This window comes from Pseudorca crassidens, chromosome 2 (assembly GCF_039906515.1).
Source record: "Pseudorca crassidens isolate mPseCra1 chromosome 2, mPseCra1.hap1, whole genome shotgun sequence".
Lineage (NCBI taxonomy): Eukaryota > Metazoa > Chordata > Mammalia > Artiodactyla > Delphinidae > Pseudorca > Pseudorca crassidens.
The window spans coordinates 171,384,487-171,404,491 of NC_090297.1; the positions used below are offsets into that span (position 1 = coordinate 171,384,487).

At 38.6% G+C, this 20,005-nt stretch overlaps 1 protein-coding gene across 1 annotated transcript in view; it reads left to right on the top strand.

Annotated features, from left to right (window-relative positions):
- Window positions 1–20,005, top strand: part of USH2A (usherin) — a 770,355-nt gene that overhangs the window by 336,166 nt on the left and 414,184 nt on the right. The window lies entirely within an intron of this gene.

Genomic DNA, 20,005 nt, shown 5'->3' on the forward strand with positions numbered 1-20,005 from the left:
GTTGTCTGGTGCCTGAATGGTGTTTACATTTGTATGGTAATAGTGGTTATATATTTTATGATATTTTAGATATTATATGTGACTATTAGGTGAGACATCATTAATCAAATATTGATTGATGAAAAACTGAGGCCTTAGAGAGTTTAAATTCTTCATGAAAGGTCGTAACAGGTTAGCGTCAGAGACAGGATTAATTGTTTATGTATTCACTCCTTCACATTAATGCCAGGTACTAAGGCTGTAACAGAGAACCAGCCAGACACCGCCTCCCCTCAGCCCCTTGATGCTCATGATTTCATGGCAACACATAAAGATGCAGGAATGAGGCATATTGGCACAGGGCTATGGCATTCATCTAATTGAGTTCTCTGAATTTATATTTTTTGTATCCTCTCTAGTCTGAGAGGCCTCAAAGCACAAGAACTATTACTTCTGTATTTCATTCATCATGGTTGGATAGAATTCTATAATACTTATTCAGTGAGGTAGGTGTTATCGTTACCCCCATTTTACAAATGAGGAAATTGAGGCACAGAAAGGTTAAGCAACTTCCTTCACAGCCTGTGAGAGGTAGACTTTGATACCATCTTAAGTATTCTGACTAATGATGAGTAGGCGGTCTTAAAACAAGTTATTTAACTTCTGAGACTTAGTTTCTGAAACAGTAAAATAGAACTAACTGCAATTTCAGGATTTTGAAGGGAACTAGAACTAGAAAAACACCTAGCATGTTCTTAGTAAACTTAGTAGAGAGAACTAAACTAAAAAATAAATACTAAAACTAAAAATAGATTACCCCTTGGGCTTCCCTGGTGGTGCAGTGGTTGAGAGTCCGCCTGCCAATGCAGGGGACACGGGTTCATGCCCCGGTCCGGGAAGATCCCACATGCCGCAGAGCAGCTGGGCCTGTGAGCCACGGCCACTGAGCCTGCACGTCCGGAGCCTATGCTCCGCAACGGGAGAGGCCACAGCAGTGAGAGGCCCGCGTACCACCCCTCTCGCCCAAAAAAAAAGTGTGGACCTTGAAGATTTCCAAAATGTGCAGAATGCCCCATGAGGTGACACTCCAAAGCCAGAAAAAGAACAGGGTGGGGAGGAGAGGAGGCTAGAATTCACACTGATTTCTCATACCACCTCAAAAATGAAACTAATTCTGTATTCCATTGGCTCAAATCCTTAACAGACCCATGTGACTATAGTATCTGCATTGAAAGATCATGGCAAATGTTAGCATAGTATAAGAGATGCCCCAAATACAATATAAAGAAAGTGGAATATTTTTATAGAGTCCTTAACCATCTTCTCTAACTACAGTGATAATGGTTTCTTCGGTGGTGTTTATCCTTCAGGTAGATTTTTAAAGATTATTTCTCTGATAAGACTCATAACATTTTTTCCTATGTCCTCCTTGGCATCTCAAAGGCAACTATACTTCTTGTTGCTTTTATCTCCAAATGGCAGAAGATATGAAGTACAGAAGGAATACAGTATTGGTCACTAAGGAGAGGAGCTAAGGCAAAAACGTTACGATGGGGTTCAGAGTTGTACATGATGATTCAAGTGTCATAGCCAGCATAGCTGAGGCCCAGAGATGCCAAGAAATCCTAGTCGGTAATTGGAAAAACTGATTCCAATCTGGGTCTCTCTGGCCTCAAAGTCCACACATTTCATCTCTACACATGCTACTTATTGAACACATTTTATTATTCCTCACAACAACTCTGAAAGGGATATGGAAGCTTGATTACAAACCCCAGAGCACCTACGTTAATCTTCTAGGGCTGCCATACCCAAATACCACAGACTGGATGGCTTAAACAACGGAAATTTATTTCTCATAGTTCTGGAGGCTAGAAGTCCAAGATCAAGGTGTTGGCAGGTTTGGTTTCTCTTGGGGCCTCTCTCCTTGACTTGCAGACAGCCACTTTCTCCCTGCATCCTCACATGGTGTTTCTTATGTGTACACCCCTGCTGTCTCTTCCTCTTCCTTTAGGGGCATCAGAACCATTGGATTAGGGCCCTATCCCTGTAACCTCAGTTAACCTTCATCACCTCTTTAAAAGCCCTATCTCTGTAAATCAACTATACTCCAGTATAAAATAAAAATTGAATTTAAAAAAAGCCCTATCTCCAAATGTAGTCGCATTGGGGGTTAAGGCTTCAACATGTAAATTTTGGAGAACACAATTCAGTTTGTAACAGCACCCAAAAGTGTTTTCTGAATGTCCACTTTTCTTGAGATTCTCCAATGGCATGCAGGTTAAATAAAATGGTCTTTTAGATCTCTTTCAACTCTTTCAAGATTTTGTATCTGTGATATACATTACATTTAGGTCATTTATGTCTTCAGAATTCACCTGTCCACTAGGAATCACAGAAAAGAAGAATGGGAAGGGGAATCTGGCTGGTTGAAGTCAGCCCAGAGAAAACTGATGGAGAAAACTGCTCTAGCATTGGGTCTCACTTTAGCCTCTAAAGACACTTTAAATCCTGCCCCTTTTCATCATAAAATGTATCCACGATGCTATTGGTACTCGTTGCTTGTCTTTGGGCCAGGATATTTGTAGCATAATGTCCTTTCCATTCTGAGTAGCTTGTGGATAGAACTTCTATTCAATTCTATTCTATTCTGTTCTGTTCTATTCAATTCTATTCTAGCTGGTGCTGTCAGTAATAGCAAGAGTTTAGGGTCAATGAAATGGATCTCTCCAGTGCTAAAATGTCAATTCATAGAGAGACTGAGAAATGAAAGATATAGTCTACTATTAGAGAAATAATTGATAGCATTTTTTAGTTATAAAAGTAACATATGCTTACTGAAGATAATTTAAAATATGCAGATATCTAATACCTGATAATCCCACCTTACAGATAGAAACTCTTAGTATTTGATGTAATTCCTTCCAGCACTTTATTCATTTTAACAAAATTGAGCTATAATGTATAATTTGGAATCCTTGCATATTCCCTTATTATGAATATATCTCACACCACAAGGATTTTTCTAAAATTATCTTGAAATATTTTAATAATGTTATATTCCATCTTATGAATGTACATTAATGCATTTAACCACTTAAAAATTCAAAATTTCTAATTTATCTCATTTTAAATATTTTGTGATAAATATTACTGTACATAAATATTTGTTTGCTATATCTCTAAATGGGGAATAGCTAAATCAAAGTAGCAAACTTTTTCAGAATATTTGATATACATTTTTGCATTATTTTCCAGAAAAGTTCATAAACAGTGAATGTTACATCCTTACATCTTTGACAGTTTTACAACCTGAAAATATTATTTTTATTTGCATGTTTAGCTACTAGTTCACTGCATACTTTTGTATGATGATTAGCAATTTATATTTGATTCAGCTGATCATAGTATGGATGAGCAAAAGTTTAATAGGGGTAAGGATTCAGTTTGAAACTACTTTAAGAGCTGTGTTTCATACCCTGCTTTTCCTGGCTACAGTCACCTGCACTATTTACAGTTCTTTGTCTTCTACACCATCAAAAACTTCCTTAATGACTTGGCTTAATGTCCCCTCCTAAATATTCAAGGTGTCAACCTTTCTTTTCTCACTCCTACTCCATTTATTCATAGCTTCCTTTTAAGTTTCCACATAGAACAAACATTTTTCCGTTATGCGTAAAAAAATGGATCTTGCCTCCATGGTGGATACAGGTCAAAGTAAATGCATTTCAATTCAGAAGCCACTTAGCATCTAGGTGGCTGGAATGTTTTTCTTCTTCCTCTTAAATATGAAGCATTAAAAGTCAGAGGCAGTGCTGCACCTTGAGTTAGTACAAAATATATTTAAAAATGCATACAGTTCAAATTTTTGCCTTGCATAGGCCATAAGCTAGTAAAATGGTGGGTCAGTTATGACACTGAAAAATGAATCCAGTTAGAGAACCTCCCGAAGGCTGTTGATGTTCGCTATAATAAATAGCACACACTTGAAGTCAAACTTTTTCATTCTGTATTCAAAGGTAATGGATTTTTCGTAACCATAGTAACCTTGGGGTATTTCTGGATAAATACATGAGGTATATACATTCTAGTTTTATTTTTGAATATAAACTACCACATTATGTATTACTAATAATATGAAAAATAGGCTGTAGGTTAGTATAATGACAGCTTAAACTAGTATGCATTTTTCTCCTGCAAAAAATAAATATTTATCAAAAGTATAGGTTCAATTAATTTTCCCCCCAGTTTTGTGGTATTCTGGTGGTGTCATTTATCTTTTTTTGCAAGATCTCCATTAATCTCTTATTTCTGTCTTGTAACAGATTTTTAAGAATTTCAAGGTAAAAACAATTGTACTTTAAAGCTTATGATTAAAAACATTATTGAAAGATTGAAGGACCTATATTGATATCACCAGCAGAGCTACTGTGGTGCCACTTAAGATGTGTGTATACCGTATGTTCATAAAGGGGGAGGAAAAAAGAAACCTTTTGTGAGTCTGTTCACAGCATACTGGGATTGTTTCAAAGTTCAGGCTAGGTAGATTCCTGATTGATGATGACCATCCAAACTGTAGCCAACCAGATCATTCTCATTTTAAATGAGCACCCTACTAGAAACTGGCAATCTTTAAGAAGTTCGTGAGATAGTTCACAGAAGCCTACAAAGTTTTTGGAAGCAAGGATAGCAAGATGGTGGTAACCTGAAGAAGTATACTACGAGCATGACAAGGAGGTTTACGTGAGTTGTGTTGACCAGTGAAGAAAGAATAGGGATCCCTCAGGACAACTCTTTTCTTACTATGTAAATGGTTCTTAGTTAACCCAACCTATACCTTTGCTGCTTACGAATACGAAAATTTCAAAGGGGGAAATGTCAAAAGGGATTCCCTACAAATTATATCTGACACCAAACCTTAAAACATGAACATTTTCAAGTGTATTATCTCATAAATCTATAGTAGTCTTATGATTGAATAAGAGTGACTGATTTCTAGCGCCATTGGTGGCATCTTCCCATCACCATTAGGACCTGAGATTCTATCACTAAGACTGAGCCAGTAAGACAAGGATAATAGTGGTATAAGGAGTGTGTGTGTGTGTGTGTGTGAGTGTGAGTGTGTGTGTGTGAGTATGAGTATGAGAGAGAGACAGACAGATAGACAGACACAGGCAGAGAGAGACAGAGGAAAAGCAGATGAATTTCTGGTAAAGTCACATAGACAGTAAGTATTTATATCTTTAACCACTAAAAGTGCTAAAACTTTTTTTTTGGTCTTATTTGCCAAGGTCAGAAAGAACCATGTATAAACAGCAAAATAGAAATGTTCATCTTGAAACTTCCAAACACTTAAGTCTTACGATGAGACATTTATGATAGAAGAAGCTGTATTGCTTATGGCACAATAAAGGAAAGGGTTCAAAGGTTAGGTACTTCTAACCAAGCATTATAAGAAACCTTATCAACACTCTACAAATTTGAGCTAAATTATATTCATTCACACTGATGGCTTACAAAACATCTTTTCTTAGCAAAACAAAGCTTCACTTTAACCTTGATATTTTCTTTCATTTTGCATTTTTGAATACCACAATGCAGTGATTCTAAATCACTCTTCTTACATGAAGTAATGTTACTGAGGGGAATACTGTTAACATGCTTGTGTTCTAACCCATAAGGCAGAGTATTAATAAGACAGAGCATGTGAGGGTTTTCAGGTAAGGCAGTGATCTCATCTATGAGTGATGGTACCTTCTTATTACAAACTAATTCATACTTTGTGCCCTTTTGATGTCACTGACATATAGCGTTAAATTATACAAAGTCTAAGAAACCTTGAGGATACAAGGAAAAAAGTCCAAATAATGGAAAGAAGTGAAAGCCTTCAGAGGCCAAGTTACTAAGCTGCTAACTCTGTGATCAAAGACTCCAGAAGAGTTGCTTAAGGTTTAGCCACAGCCCTGATCCTTGGGTTAACAAACAATGGATGCTTTACTTTAAAAAGCCCTGTTCACTTACTAACAAAGGGTGAAGTGAAGTGAAATGACTTGTACAGAATGTTTAAATATCAGTTGTGGTTGTAAACAATACAACCAAAGTGTCATTCTTACTTTAAGATGCTTCTCCAGTGCACAAGTATGTGAAGAACTTAAATACGTTTAAATTTATATTTTAAGATCTGTACCCAGATATTGCCTGTGATCTGTTAACCTAATTGATGAATATTATATACTCTTAAATGGTAGGAAAAGGCTCTCTATTTGAAGGGATTTCAGAGGAATAGTGGGAATCAGATCCAGTTAGAAAAGTAGTGGAGTTAAATCCTGAAAAAGGTGATGGAATGTCTTCTTTTAAAAAAAAAATAATATTTTATATTGGCGTATAGCCGATTAACCATATTGCGATAGTTTCAGGTGCACAGCAAAGGGACTCAGCCATGCATCTACGTGTATCCGTTCTCCCCCAGACCCCACCTCCCATCCAGACTGCCACATAACATTGAGCAGAGTTCCCTGTGCTATACCGTAGGTCCTTTTTGGTTATCCTTTTTAAATATAGCAGTGTGTACATGTCAATCCCAAACTCCCTGAGTATCCCTTCCCTCTACCCTCCCTGCCCGGGAACCATAAGTTCATTCTCTAAGTCTGTGAGTCCGTTTCTCTTTTGTAAAGACGTTCATTTGCATCATTTCTTTTTAGATTCCACATATAAGCGATATCATGTGATATTTCTCTTTCTCTGTCTGACTTACGAATGCTTACTTCCATGGAGAGCTTTACAAATAGAACCTGCCTGCTACTTTGAGCATTAAGAACTGCCATTATTTTAAATTTATTTCTTAAAGCTTCTTAATTGAATGATAAATTCACACCAAAAACATATCTTAAGTATACAGCTTGATGAATATTCTCAAACTGAACACATCTATGGAACCAGTGCCCAGATCAAGACACAGAACATTATTGGCACCCTAGAGGCCCCCCGTTTTTGCCCTCATGTCTTATCTCTTGACTCAGGTGACTGCTTTCCTTATCATTTAGCATAGATTTTTTGTTTTGTTTTGCTGTTTTGTATTTAATATGAATGGAATCAGACAGTGTGTTCTTTCTTCACTGGTTTCTTTTGGAGAATGGCGGAGGGAGAGTGAATCAGTGGAACAATCCTTTGTATTCCTGCACATATATCCTGAACCCTCTGACCTCCAAACTGTTGCTATGACAGTGTCAGCTGTTATACTGCTACCTTCCAGAAAGCCATTGGAATATTTGTAAAATGAACCATCTACCTCCCTCTCCAAGTCCAGAACTGGGAACTAACTATAGAGAAGCTTCATCTATGAAGTTAGAACTTAGTACATGGAATCACTGGCCTGTGTTCACCAGCAGAAAACTTCTGTGTCCACTAATGGAATATTGTGTGGCCATACACCTCAGGATGCTGTAGAAGAATATTTAATAATGTGGAAATGTGTTAAAAACAAACACTTCAGGGCTTCCCTGGTGGCGCAGTGGTTGGGAGTCTGCCTGTCAGTGCAGGGGACACGGGTTCGTGCCCTGGTCCGGGAAGATCCTACATGCCGCGGAGCGGCTGGGCCCGTGAGCCATGGCCGCTGGGCCTGCGCGTCCGGAGCCTGTGCTCCGCAACGGGAGAGGCCACAGCGGTGAGAGGCCCGCGTACCGCAAAAAAAAAAAAAAAAAACAAACACTTCAACAGCACGTAATATGTGAATCTATTTTAGTAAAATATATGTGTGTACACATGTGTATGTATACATGGATGTGAATGAATGAATATGTATGTCTAGGGATATACACCAAAGTCTTAACAGTGCTTATCTCCCAGTAATGGGATTCTAGTGTTTTCTTTCTTTTTTTTGAAGGGGTCTTTTTATCTTTTAAATTTACTACGGTTTGGATATCATCTGAATTTTTGTAGTATTTTTCCCAATTTTAATATATATAATAAAATTGGTACAATGGATATTTCAGGAATCTGATTGCATTCACCTATCAGTACTTATCTGTTAGTTCTCTCTACTCTTTACTTTGATATTTAATCAGGTAGATCGCCTTACTCATTTCCTTCTAGCCAGTATCAAGTGTGGTATTCTCCATACCTCTAGCATGATCTACCCCCATTAAAATGTTACCCATATATGATGATCTAGCTCAATTCCCACATCTTCCTTTGATCCACAGATTCTTATCATTTTCCTCCAAATTTGTCACTTGAATACATTCTGTCTTGCAATATTAACTTATTTTACAGTACGCGGGCCTCTCACTGTTGTGGCCTCTCCCGTTGCGGAGCACAGGCTCCAGTATTAACTTATTTTAAAGGCGATAAATCTCGATTCCAAATAAGAGTGTAGGTGCATTGAGTACAGTTATCATGTTATTTATGTTCATGATCGCTGTAGTAGGTAGCCTAGGAATAAGAACCCAATTGGCCTCTAATAATCTCTTATTGGATTGAGTTGAAATGAATTGAATTAAACTGACGAACACTGAGAATCAGTAAATTAATACTTTAAAGTAAATGACAACAAACACCGATGCATAATTCAGAAGTAATTAATATGCTAAATGTGGCAAACAGTTTTAATGAGGTAGGCTGTTCCTGTAGCTTCCTAGAATTTTTCATTTAATTATCCAATATGTGGTGAATTCTGTTTTGGCTAAACTACTTGTGTAAATTTGCTAGGGCTGCTAGAACAGAGTATCGCGAGGTGGATTAAACAACGGAAATTGATTGTCTCACAGTTCTAGAGGCTAGAAGTCCCGTATCAATGTGTTGGTGAGGGTTGGTCCCTTCTAGGGGCTGTAAGGGAGAATCTGTGTCATGCCTCTCCCCTAGCTTCTGGTGGTTTGCTGGCAATCTTTGGTGTTCTGTGACTTGTAGAAGCATCTCCCTGATCTCTGCCTTCCTCTTCACATGGCCGCCTCCTTGTGTGCTGCCTGTGTGGAAATTTCCCCTTTTTATAAGAACGCAAGTCATATTGGATTAGGGCCCACCCTGATGACTTCATCTTTTTTTTTTTAACTTTTACGTTGGAGTATAGTTGATTAACAACGTTGTTAGTTTCAGGTGTACAACAAAGTGATTCAGTTATACAAATACATGTGTCTATTCTTTTTCAAATTCTTTTCCCAGTTAGGTTGTTACAGAATACTGAACCAAGTTCCCTGTGCTATACAGTAGGTCCTTGTTGGTTATCGATTTTATTTTTTTGAATTTTATTTTATTTTTTTATACAGCAGGTTCTTATTATCTATTTCATACATATTAGTGTATATATGTCAATCCCAATCTCCCAATTCATGGCACCATCACCCCCCACACCCGCTTTCCCCCCTTGGTGTCCACACGTTTGTTCTCTATATCTGTGTCTCTATTTCTGCCTTGCAAACTGGTTCATCTGTACCATTTTTCTAGATTCCACATATATGCGTTAATATATGATATTTGTTTTTCTCTTTCTGACTTATTTCACTCTGTATGACAGTCTCTAGGTCCATCCACATTGCTACAAATGATCCAGTTTTGTTCCATTTTATGGCTGAGTAATATTCCATTGTATACATGTACCACATCTTCTTTATCCATTCGTCTGTTGATGGGCATTTAGGCTGCTTCCATGACCTGGCTATTGTAAATAGTGCTGCAATGAACATTGGGGGGTGCAAGTGTCTTTTTGAATTATGGTTTTCTCTGGGTATATGCCCAGTAGTGGGATGGCTTGGTCATATGGTAATTCTATGTTTAGTTTTTTAAGGAACCTCCATACTGTTCTCCACAGTGGCTGTATCAATTTACATTCCCACCAATAGTGCAAGAAAGTTCCCTTTTCTCCACACCCTCTCCAGCATTTGTTGTTTGCACATTTTCTGATGATGCCCATTCTAACCAGTGTGAGGTAATCCCTCATTGTAGTTTTGGTCTGCATTTCACTAATAAATAGTGATGTTGAGCAGCTTTTCATGGGACTATTGGCCATCTGTATGTCTTCTTTGGAGAGACGTCTATTTAGGTCTTCTGTCCATTTGTTGATTGGGTTGTCTGTTTTTGTGATATTGAGTTGCATAAGCTGTTTATATATTTTGGAGATTAATCCTTTGTCCATTGATTCGTTTGCAAATTATTCGCCCATTCTGAGGATTCTTTTTTCGTCTTGTTTATAGTGTCCTTTGCTATGCAAAAGCTTTTAAGTTTCATTAGGTCCCATTTGTTTATTTTTGTTTTCATTTCCATTACTCTGGGAGGTGGGTCAAAACAATCTTGCTGTGGTTTATGTCAAAGAGTGTTCTTCCTATGTTTTCCTTTAAGAGTTTTATAGTGTCTTTAATCCGTTTTGATTTTATTTAGGTCTTTAGTCCGTTTTGAGTTTATTTTTGTGTATGGTGTTAGGGAGTGTTCTAATTTCATTCTTTTACATGTAGCTGTCCAGTTTTCCCAGCACCACTTATTGAGGAGGCTGTCTTTTCTCCATCGTATATCCTTGCCTCCTTTGTCATAGATTAGTTGACCATACGTGCATGGGTTTATCTCTGGGCTTTCTATCCTGTTCCATCGATCTATATTTATGTTTTTGTGCCAGTACCCTACTATCTTGATTACTGCAACTTTGTAGTATAGTTGGAAGTCAGGGAGTCTGATTCCTCCAGCTCCATTTTTTTTTCCCCCTCAATATTGCTTTGGCTATTTGGGGTCTTTTGTGTCTCCATACAAATTTTAAGATTTTTTTTAATCTAGTTCTGTAAAAAATGCCATTGGTAATTTGATAGGGATTGTATTGAATCTGTAGATTGCTTTGGGTAGTATAGTCATTTTCACAATATTGATTCTTCTAATCCAAGAACATGGTATATCTCTCCATCTGTTTGTGTCATCTTTGATTTCTTTCATCAGTGTCTTATACTTTTCTGAGTACAGGTCTTTTACCTCCTTAGGTAGGTTTATTCCTAGATATTTTATTCTTTATGTTGCAATGGTGAATGGGATTGTTTCCTTAATTTCTCTTTCTGATTTTTCATTGTTAGTGTATAGGAGTGCCAGAGATTTCTGTGTACTAATTTTGTATCCTGCAACTTTACCAGATTCACTGATTAGCTCTAGTAGTTTTCTGGTGGCATCTTTAGGATCCTCTATGTATAGTATCATGTCATCTGCAAAGACTGACAGTTTTACTTCTTCTTTTCCAATTTGTGTTCCTTTTATTTCTTTTTTCTTCTCTGTTTGCCATGGCTAGGACTTCCAAAACTATGTTGAATAAGAGTGGCGGGAGTAGACATCCTTGTCTTTTTCCGGACCTTAGAGGAAATGCTTTCAGTTTTTCCCCATTGAGAACGATGTTGGCTGTGGGTTTGTCATATATGGCCTTTATTATGTTGAGGTACGTTCTCTGTATGCCCACTTTCTGGAGAGTTTTTATCATAAATGGGTGGTGAATTTTGTCAAAAGCTTTTTATGCATCTATTGAGATCATCACATGGTTTTTCTTCTTCAGTTTGTTAATATGGTGTACCACATTGATTGATTTGCATATATTGAAGAATCCTTGCATCCCTGGGATAAATCCCACTTGATCGTGGTGTATGATCCTTTTAATGTGTTGTTGGAATCTCTTTGCTAGTATTTTATTGAGGATTTTTGCATCTATATTCATCAGTGATATTCGTCTGTAATTTTCTTTTTTTTGTAGTATCTTTGTCTGGTTTTGGTGTCAGGGTGATGGTGGCCTTGGAGAATGAATTTGGGAGTGTTCCTTCCTCTGCAATTTTTGGAAGAGTTTGAGAAGAATGGGTGTTAGCTCTTGGCAAATGTTTGATAGAATTCACCTGTGAAGCCATCTGGTCCTGGACTTTTGTTTGTTGGAAGATTTTTAACCACAGTTTCATTTTCATTGCTTGTGATTGGTCTGTTCATATTTTCTCTTTCTTCCTGGTTCAGTCTTGGAAGGTTATACCTTTCTAAGAATTTGTCCATTTCTTCCAGGTTTTCCATTTTATTGGTATAGAGTTGCTTGTAGCAGTCTCTTAGGATGCTTTGTATTTCTGCAGTTTCCCTTGTAACTTCTCCTTTTTCATTTCTAATTTTATTGATTTGAGTCCTCTCCCTCTTTTTCTTGGTGAATCTGGCTAAAGGTTTATTAATCTTGTTTATCTTCTCAAAAAACCAGCTTTTAGTTTTATTCATCTTTGCTATTGTTTTCTTTGTTTCTATTTCATTTATTTCTGCTCTGATCTTTATTATGTCTTCCCTTCTACTAACTTTGGGTTTTGTTTGTTCTTCGTTCTCTAGTTCCTTTAGGTATAAGCTTAGATTGTTTATTTGAGATTTTTCTTGTTTCTTGAGGTAGGATTGTATTGCTACAAATTTCCCTCTTAGAACTGCTTTTGCTGCATCCCATATGTTTTGGATCATCGTGTCTTCGTTGTCATTTGTCTCTAGGTATTTTTTATCTCCTGTTTGATTTCTTCAGTGACATATTGGTTATTTAGTAATGTATTGTTTAGCATCCATGTGTTTGTGATTTTTACTTTTTTTCCCTGTAATTTATTTCTAATCTCATAGAATTGTGGTCAGAAAAGATGCTTGATATGATTTCAATTTTCTTAAATTTACCAAGGCTTGATTTGTGACCCAAGATGTGATCTATCCTAGAGAATGTTCTGTGTGCACTTGAGAAGAGAGTGTGATCTGCTGTTTTCAGACGGAATGTCCTATGAATATCAACTAAATCCATCTGGTCTATTGTGTCATTTAAAGCTTGTGTTTCCTTATTACTTTTCTGTCTGGATGAGCTGTCCATTGGTGTAAGTGAGGTGCTAAAGACCCCCACTATTACTGTGTTACTGTCTATTTCCTCTTTTATAGCTGGTAACAGTTGCCTTATGTATTGAGGTGCTCCTATGTTGGGTGCATATATATTTATAATTGTTATATCTTCTTCTTGGATTGATCCCTTGATCATTATGTAGTGTCCTTCCTTGTCTCTTGTAACATTCTTTATTTTAAAGTCTATTTTATCTGGTATGAGTATTGCTACCCCTGCTTTCTTTTGATTTCCATTTGTATGGAATATCTTTTTCCATCCCCTCACTTTCAGTCTGTATGTGTGCCTACGTCTGAAGTGGGTCTCTTGTAGACTGCATATAGATGGGTTTTGTTTTTGTATCCATTGAGCAAGCCTGTGTCTTTTGGCTAGAGCATTTAATCCTTTCATATTTAATGTAATTATCGATATGTATGTTCCTATTACCATTTTCTTAATTGTTTTGGGTTTGTTTTTGTAGGTCCTTTTCTTCTCTTGTGTTTCCCACTCAGAGAAGTTCCTTTAGCATTTGTTGTAGAGCTGGTTTGGTGGTGCTGAATTGTCTTAGCTTTTGCTTGTCTGTAAAGCTTTTGATTTCTCCATCGAATCTGAATGAGATCCTTGCCGAGTAGAGTAATCTTGGTTGTAGGTTCTTCCCTTTCATCACTTTAAATATATTGTGCCACTCTTTTCTGGCTTGTAAAGTTTCTGCTGAGAAATCAGCTGTTAACCTTATGGGAGTTCCCTTTTATGTTATTTTTTTGTTTTTCCCTTGTTGCTTTTAATAATTTTTCTTTGTTTTTAATTTTTGTCAATTTGTTTACTATGTGTCTCAGCATGTTTCTCCTTGGGTTTATCCTGCCTGGGACTCTCTGTGCTTCCTGGACTTGGGTGGCTATTTCCTTTCCCATGTTAGGGAAGTTTTCGACTATAATCTCTTCACATATTTTCTTGGGTTCTTTCTCTCTCTCTTCTCCTTCTGGGACCCGTATAATGTGAATGTTGGTGTGTTTAATGTTGTCCCAGAGGTCTCTTAGGCTGTCTTCATTTCTTTTCATTCTTTTTTCTTTATTCTGTTCCATGGCAATGAATTCCACCATTCTGTCTTCCAGGTCACTTATCTTTCCTTCTGCCTCAGTTACTCTGCTTTGGATTCCTTCTAGTGTATTTTTCATTTCAGTTATTGTATTGTTCATCTATGTTTGTGTGTTCTTTAATTCTTCTAAGTCTTTGTTAAACGTGTCTTTCATCTTCTCAGTCTTTGCCTCCATTCTTTTTCCAAGGTCCTGGATCATCTTCACTATCATTATTCTGAATTCTTTTTCTGGAAGGTTGCCTGTCTACTTCATTTAGTTGCTTTTCTGGGATTTTATCTTGTTCCTTCATCTGCTACATAGTCCTCTGTCATTTCATTTTGTCTTTTTTTTCTGTGAATGTGGTTTTCTTTCCACAGGCTGCAGGACTGTAGTTCTGCATTCTTCTGCTGTCTGCCCTCTGGTGGATGAGCTATCTAAGACGCTTGTGCAAGCTTCCTGGTGGGAAGGACTGGTGGTGGGTAGAGCTGGATGTTGCTCTGGTGGGAAGAGCTCAGTAAATCTTTAATCCACTTGTCTGATAATGGGTGGGACTGAGTTCCCTCCCTGTTGGTTGGTTGACTTGAGGCGACCCAGCACTGGAGCCTACAGGCTCTTTGGTGGGGCTAATGGTGGACTCTGGGAGGGCTCATGCCAAGGAGTACTTCCCAGGACTTCTGTTGCCAGTGTTCTTGTCCCCATGGTGAGCCAAAGCTGCCCCCCGCCTCTGCAGGAGACTCTCCGACACTAGCAGGTAGGTCTGGTTCAGTCTCCTCTGGGGTTACTGCTCCTTCCCCCTGAGTCCTCATGTGCACACTACTTTGTGTGTGCCCTCCAAGAGTGGAGTCTCTGTTTCTCCCAGTCCTGTCGAAGTCGTGCAATCAAATCCCAACTAGCCTTCACAGTCTGATTCTCTGGGAATTCCTCCTCCTGTTGCTGGACCCCCAGGTTGGGAAGCCTGACATGGAGCTCAGAAGCTTCATTCCAGTGGGTGGACTTCTGTGGTATAATTATTGTGACTCTGCCCCTCCCACCATCTCATTGCGACTTCTCCTTTGTCTTTGGATGTGGGGTATCTTTTCTGGTGTGTTCCAGTGTCTTCCTGTTGATGATTGTTCAACAGTTAGTTGTGATTCCAGTGCTCTCTCAAGAGGAAGTGAACGCACATCTTTCTACTCTGCCGTCTTGAACCAATCTCCTGTTTATCCATTTTAAATATAGCAGTGTGTACATGTCAATCCCAAACTCCCTAACTATCCCTCTCTGCCACCCCTCCCCCCTGGTAATCATAAGTTTGTTCTCAAAGTCTGTGAGTCTGTTTCTGTTTTGTAAATAAGTTCATTTATATCTTTTTTTAGATTCCTCATATAAGCGGAATATCATATGATATTTCTCTTCCTCTGTCTGACTTACTTCACTCAGTATGACAGTCTGACCCTATTTCCAAATAAGGTCATGTTCTCAAGTACTGGGGGCTAGGATTTCAACATATGAATTTTGACAGTACACAATTCATCCTGTAATTCTGTTCTATTTATTTGATGCTGTGATTAATAGCATTATAAAACTTTCCTCAAATACCTAAAAAATATTAGAAAATATAAGGCATCTGTTCAAAATCATTTTAAAAACTGATATATCCCATTACAGTAATAAAAATTATTTAGAAAGGAGATAATCACTTTTATCTGGAATCGTCATTTATTTACTCAATATTATTGAGTAATACTCATAATAATATTCATTAGTTGAATATTATTGAATATTATTGTGAATATTACTCTGTAGACACTCAATACTTTTCTAAGCATTGAAGATACAATAGATAACAAACGATGCAAAGGCCCTGCTCTCATGGAGATTATATTTCAGTGGGAAATGGTTAGAGAAGGCTTCATACTCTTCATGTTATATTTATTATATCTTCTTGAAATAAATGAAAACTGACCCTCCCCTAAAGCTAGCAATTTCTTCTTCAGCCATTTTAAGTAGGTGTGAATCAGTCTTTGATGTCCCATGTAATGCAGAAATCAAGGGGACAGGGTCAGCATCCTCTGCTTCTCCTACCAAACAACATCCCAGTTTTTCTACCTTCCTTTAATACTCATTGATCCATGAGACCCATGCTCTTTGGCTGTAGAAGTTTTCTTTGTTTTGATCATCTTTAGTAACATCTTACCCTTGTTCCCTGATTCAGTAAAGACTTGAGCACTTAGATTTTCCTCTTTCTTCTTTCTCCACCCCAAATCTGCCAGCAACCTGTGTTGTTTCAACTGTCATGGGAACAATCCTTTGGCAACTCAGCCTGTCAGATCCTTTACCTTCTCATCTATAGGAAACTTGATTGCACTCTTAAGTTAATTGCTTTCATTTTGGTACTCTGGATGTTGCCATCACTTAGAAATGCTCCATGTCTAACACATTAAATCCACATATTCCACTATTCAACTACAAACAGCCGTTTTCCAGCTCTTTCACTCATTTACTCACACTGAACATATCTGTGGTTCTTCTTTGAAACTCTCAGTTTCTTAACCCCTCCATCTCTTTGCTTTATTAGACCCTGTCATTCTTTGCCTTCTGAGGTAGCTCCAGAGTATAGAGCTTGAATTGTTTTCTTTTCAATTCTCTCAACTTTCTTGCCCCATTATTATTACAATATATTCAAGTGAAAACCCACGAAAACTAGATCAATATATTTGTCTGTGTTTTTGACACCCACACTGGGGCTTCCTGAGCTCTAACAAAGAGAATTGGTTAAGCATACAGATGGGTGCCATTCTGATAGCTAGTGTTCTCCAGTTGGCTTCTAAATACTTTCTCTCTAACTTTCTTTATTTCCCTAGTCTCACATTTGCCAGTGCCAGTTCTTCAGTCATTGTCCACAGTTCTTCAAGCTCTGATCTCCCTGAATGTCAGCAGATGGTGGCTTTTCACCTCAAATTGAAGCTCTTGGATGGGGTTCCTCAGTTTGCTGTCATGGAACACTTCCTACATTAGAACCAGTGTTTCCCTCCTTCTCTCAGGAAACAAAGGAGTGTTCATTACCCTGTCGAGGACTAATTCCCCCTCTAGATCATCTTCTCCTACCTTTGTAAGGACCTCTCTTTCAGCCTTACTTTTCCTGTATCTTTCTCTCTCTTCCTGTACTAACTCCTTCCATCAGCATTTGATAGGCTCAACACTCTTACATGTGGAGGGAAAAAAAACATGGGAAAAACAGACTTTGAGTTTCATCTCCCACTTATGGTCCCAGCCTTGCCTTTCTCACCTTCACAGTCACATTCCCTACCTCCACTGGTTCACTTGCTTTGCCTCCTAACCTCCTGTATATTTCTTAGAGCTACCATTACAAAATACCACAAATCAGATGCCCAAAACAACAGAAATTTATTCTCTCATAGTCTGGAGGCTAGAAGTCCTAAATCAAGGTGTCAGCAGGGCTCTGCTCCCTTTGAGAACTCTAAGGGAGGCTTCTTCATAGCCTACACCAGCTTTTGATCGTCACTACAGTTGGTGGCATTCTGTGGCTAATTGGTGATATTCAGTGGCTAATCCGTGACATTCCGTGGCTTGCCACTGTCTCACTCCAGTATCCGCCTCTCTCATTCCATGGGGCCCTCCCTGTGTCCAGATTTTTCTTATCCTATAAGGACACCAGCCATGTTGGATTTAGAACCCACCCTAATCCAGTATGACTTCCTCTTAACTTGATCACATCTGCAAAGACCTTACTTCCAAACAAGGTCACATTCACAGGTACAGGGTTTAGGACTTGAACATATCTTTGGGGGGACAAAGCTCAACTCTCTCCCCCTCCATTGACTCCACAATGACTTCACCACACAATTGAAACCATTCTTGCTGGGCTATCAAAATTCTTGTAGAGCCAATTCAGGGCCAACGTAAAGGCCATACAGTTCATGACACTTGGACAGATTGTTGATCATTTTTCCATCCCAGAACATTCTTCTCCTGGTGTCTGTGACACCCGCCATCTCAATTTCCCTCTTATTGCTCAAGCTCTGGTTGTTAGCCTCTTCTTTTCCTTCCACCCACAAATGTTGGTTTATCTCAGGGCTCTTCTTGGAATACTCTGCACAATGTCTCTGTGATGACTCAGTCCTCATCTCCAATTCAGACACTCTTCCGAAGCCATGGACATTTTTTCTATCCACATATTGGACCCTCCTGCTCCAGGCATTTTACTCCAACTCCCTAAAACTGAATTCACTGTATCTGCCACCTCCCATAAAATGCATTCCTTTGCCTGAGCTTCCTATCTCAGAAACGCTACTGAGAACATAAACACTATTAGTATCAGTGTTACTAACAATAATGTTCCTCACCCTTTTGCCAGAAATAAAAACCTGGATTGAATCTTGGACTCCTTTCATCTCTCACATCCAATCTTTTTTTTTAATTATTATTTTTTATTGGAGTATAATTGCTTTACAACATTGTGTTAGTTTCTGCTGTACAGTGAAGTGAATCAGCTGTATGTATACCTATATTCCTTCCCTCTCAGACCTCCCCCCCATCCCACCCATCTAGGTGGTCACAGAGCACAGAGCTGAGGTCTCTGTGCTGTACCGCAAGTTCACATCCAATCTTAAAATAAAATCCAAAGTCTTTCTCTTGGCTTACAACACTTATCTGGCTCTCATCTACTTTCTTAGCCTTATTTCAGATCATTCTCCCACTACCATTTATTTCTGTAGTGCTACATTGGTTTTCTTTCGGTTTACATTTGTTTGTTTAAATACAGCAAGCTTTCTTATTTTTCCAGACCTTTGAATTGGCTGCTTACTCTGACTGGAGTTCTGTTTTTCCAGGTCTTTATATGTCTGGATCATTCTCCTTGAGTTCTTAGATAAAACCTTCTCTATATTAGTTAGAATAACCCTAGATGATGTAAACACACACACACACACACACACACACACACACACACACACACACACACACACACACACACACACACACACACACACGTTAGTTTCTAATAGCAGAAACACAATAGAAATTTATTTCTTGTTCACTTACCGGCCAAAGAGTTTCGTTGCTAGAGCTTCCTCACTCTACACATTCGAGGACACAGGCAGATGAAGGTTCTGCCATCTTTAACACGAATCCCAAGGACGCTCTGGAGTTCTCTCCATTGCTGTAGTAGGTGAGAAAAGAGAATGAAGGATAATAAGTTGGAGATTTTTGTGGGCCAGACCTGGGAGTGACATATTTCACTTCTGCCCACATTCTAATGGCCATAACTCAGTCTCACAGCAGCACCTAACTGACAGGGACGTTCAGTAGACAGCCTAAGACAAAACTCATTTGCTGGCTCACGGTTCTGTAAGTAGGAAGTTTGGGTGGGTTTAGCTGGGTTTCTAACTAGGGTCTCACAAGGCCAAGATCAAGGAGTTGGGCAGCTTGGGCTCTCTTTTGGAGGCTCTGGGGAAGAATTTGCTTCCAGGCTCATTCAGGTTGTTGACAGAATTCAGTTCCTTGCAGTGGTAGGGCTGATGTCGCTGTTTCCTTGTTGGCTGTCAGCCTGGGGCTGCTTTTAACTTCTAGAGGCCGCACTCACCTGGCCGCCTTCATCTCAGTAATGCAGATCATCTCTTGCATAAAATCCCTTTCATGCTTTGAATCTCTCTGGCTTCCACTATTAGCATTTGGAGGAAACTCTGATTTTAAAAGGGGCTCATAATGAGATTGGGCACACCAGGATCATCTCTTTTTTCCATATAAGGTGAGGTAATCATGGGAGTGGTATCTCCCCACATTCACAGCTTCCACCCACACTCAAGGGAGAGGAATTCGTACAAGTGTGAGAGTCAATGAGAGTCATCCTTAGAATTCCTACAGCAAAGTTCAGAGGCCTAATCATTCAGGTGTGACTTTGCTGAGCCTTACTTTCCTGGTGAAATAGAAATAACAGTACCTACTTCAGAGACTTAGTGTGAGAATTACGTGTGATAATACACGTAAAAATGTCATAATACACGTAAAAATGTGATAATACACGTAAAAATGGTTAATGCTCACCACTCTTTTGTGGAAATAGTAAATGATCGATGAACACGTGCTTTTAGTTGTAGAAATAGTACAAGTATTGTTAAATCATAAGGACTCT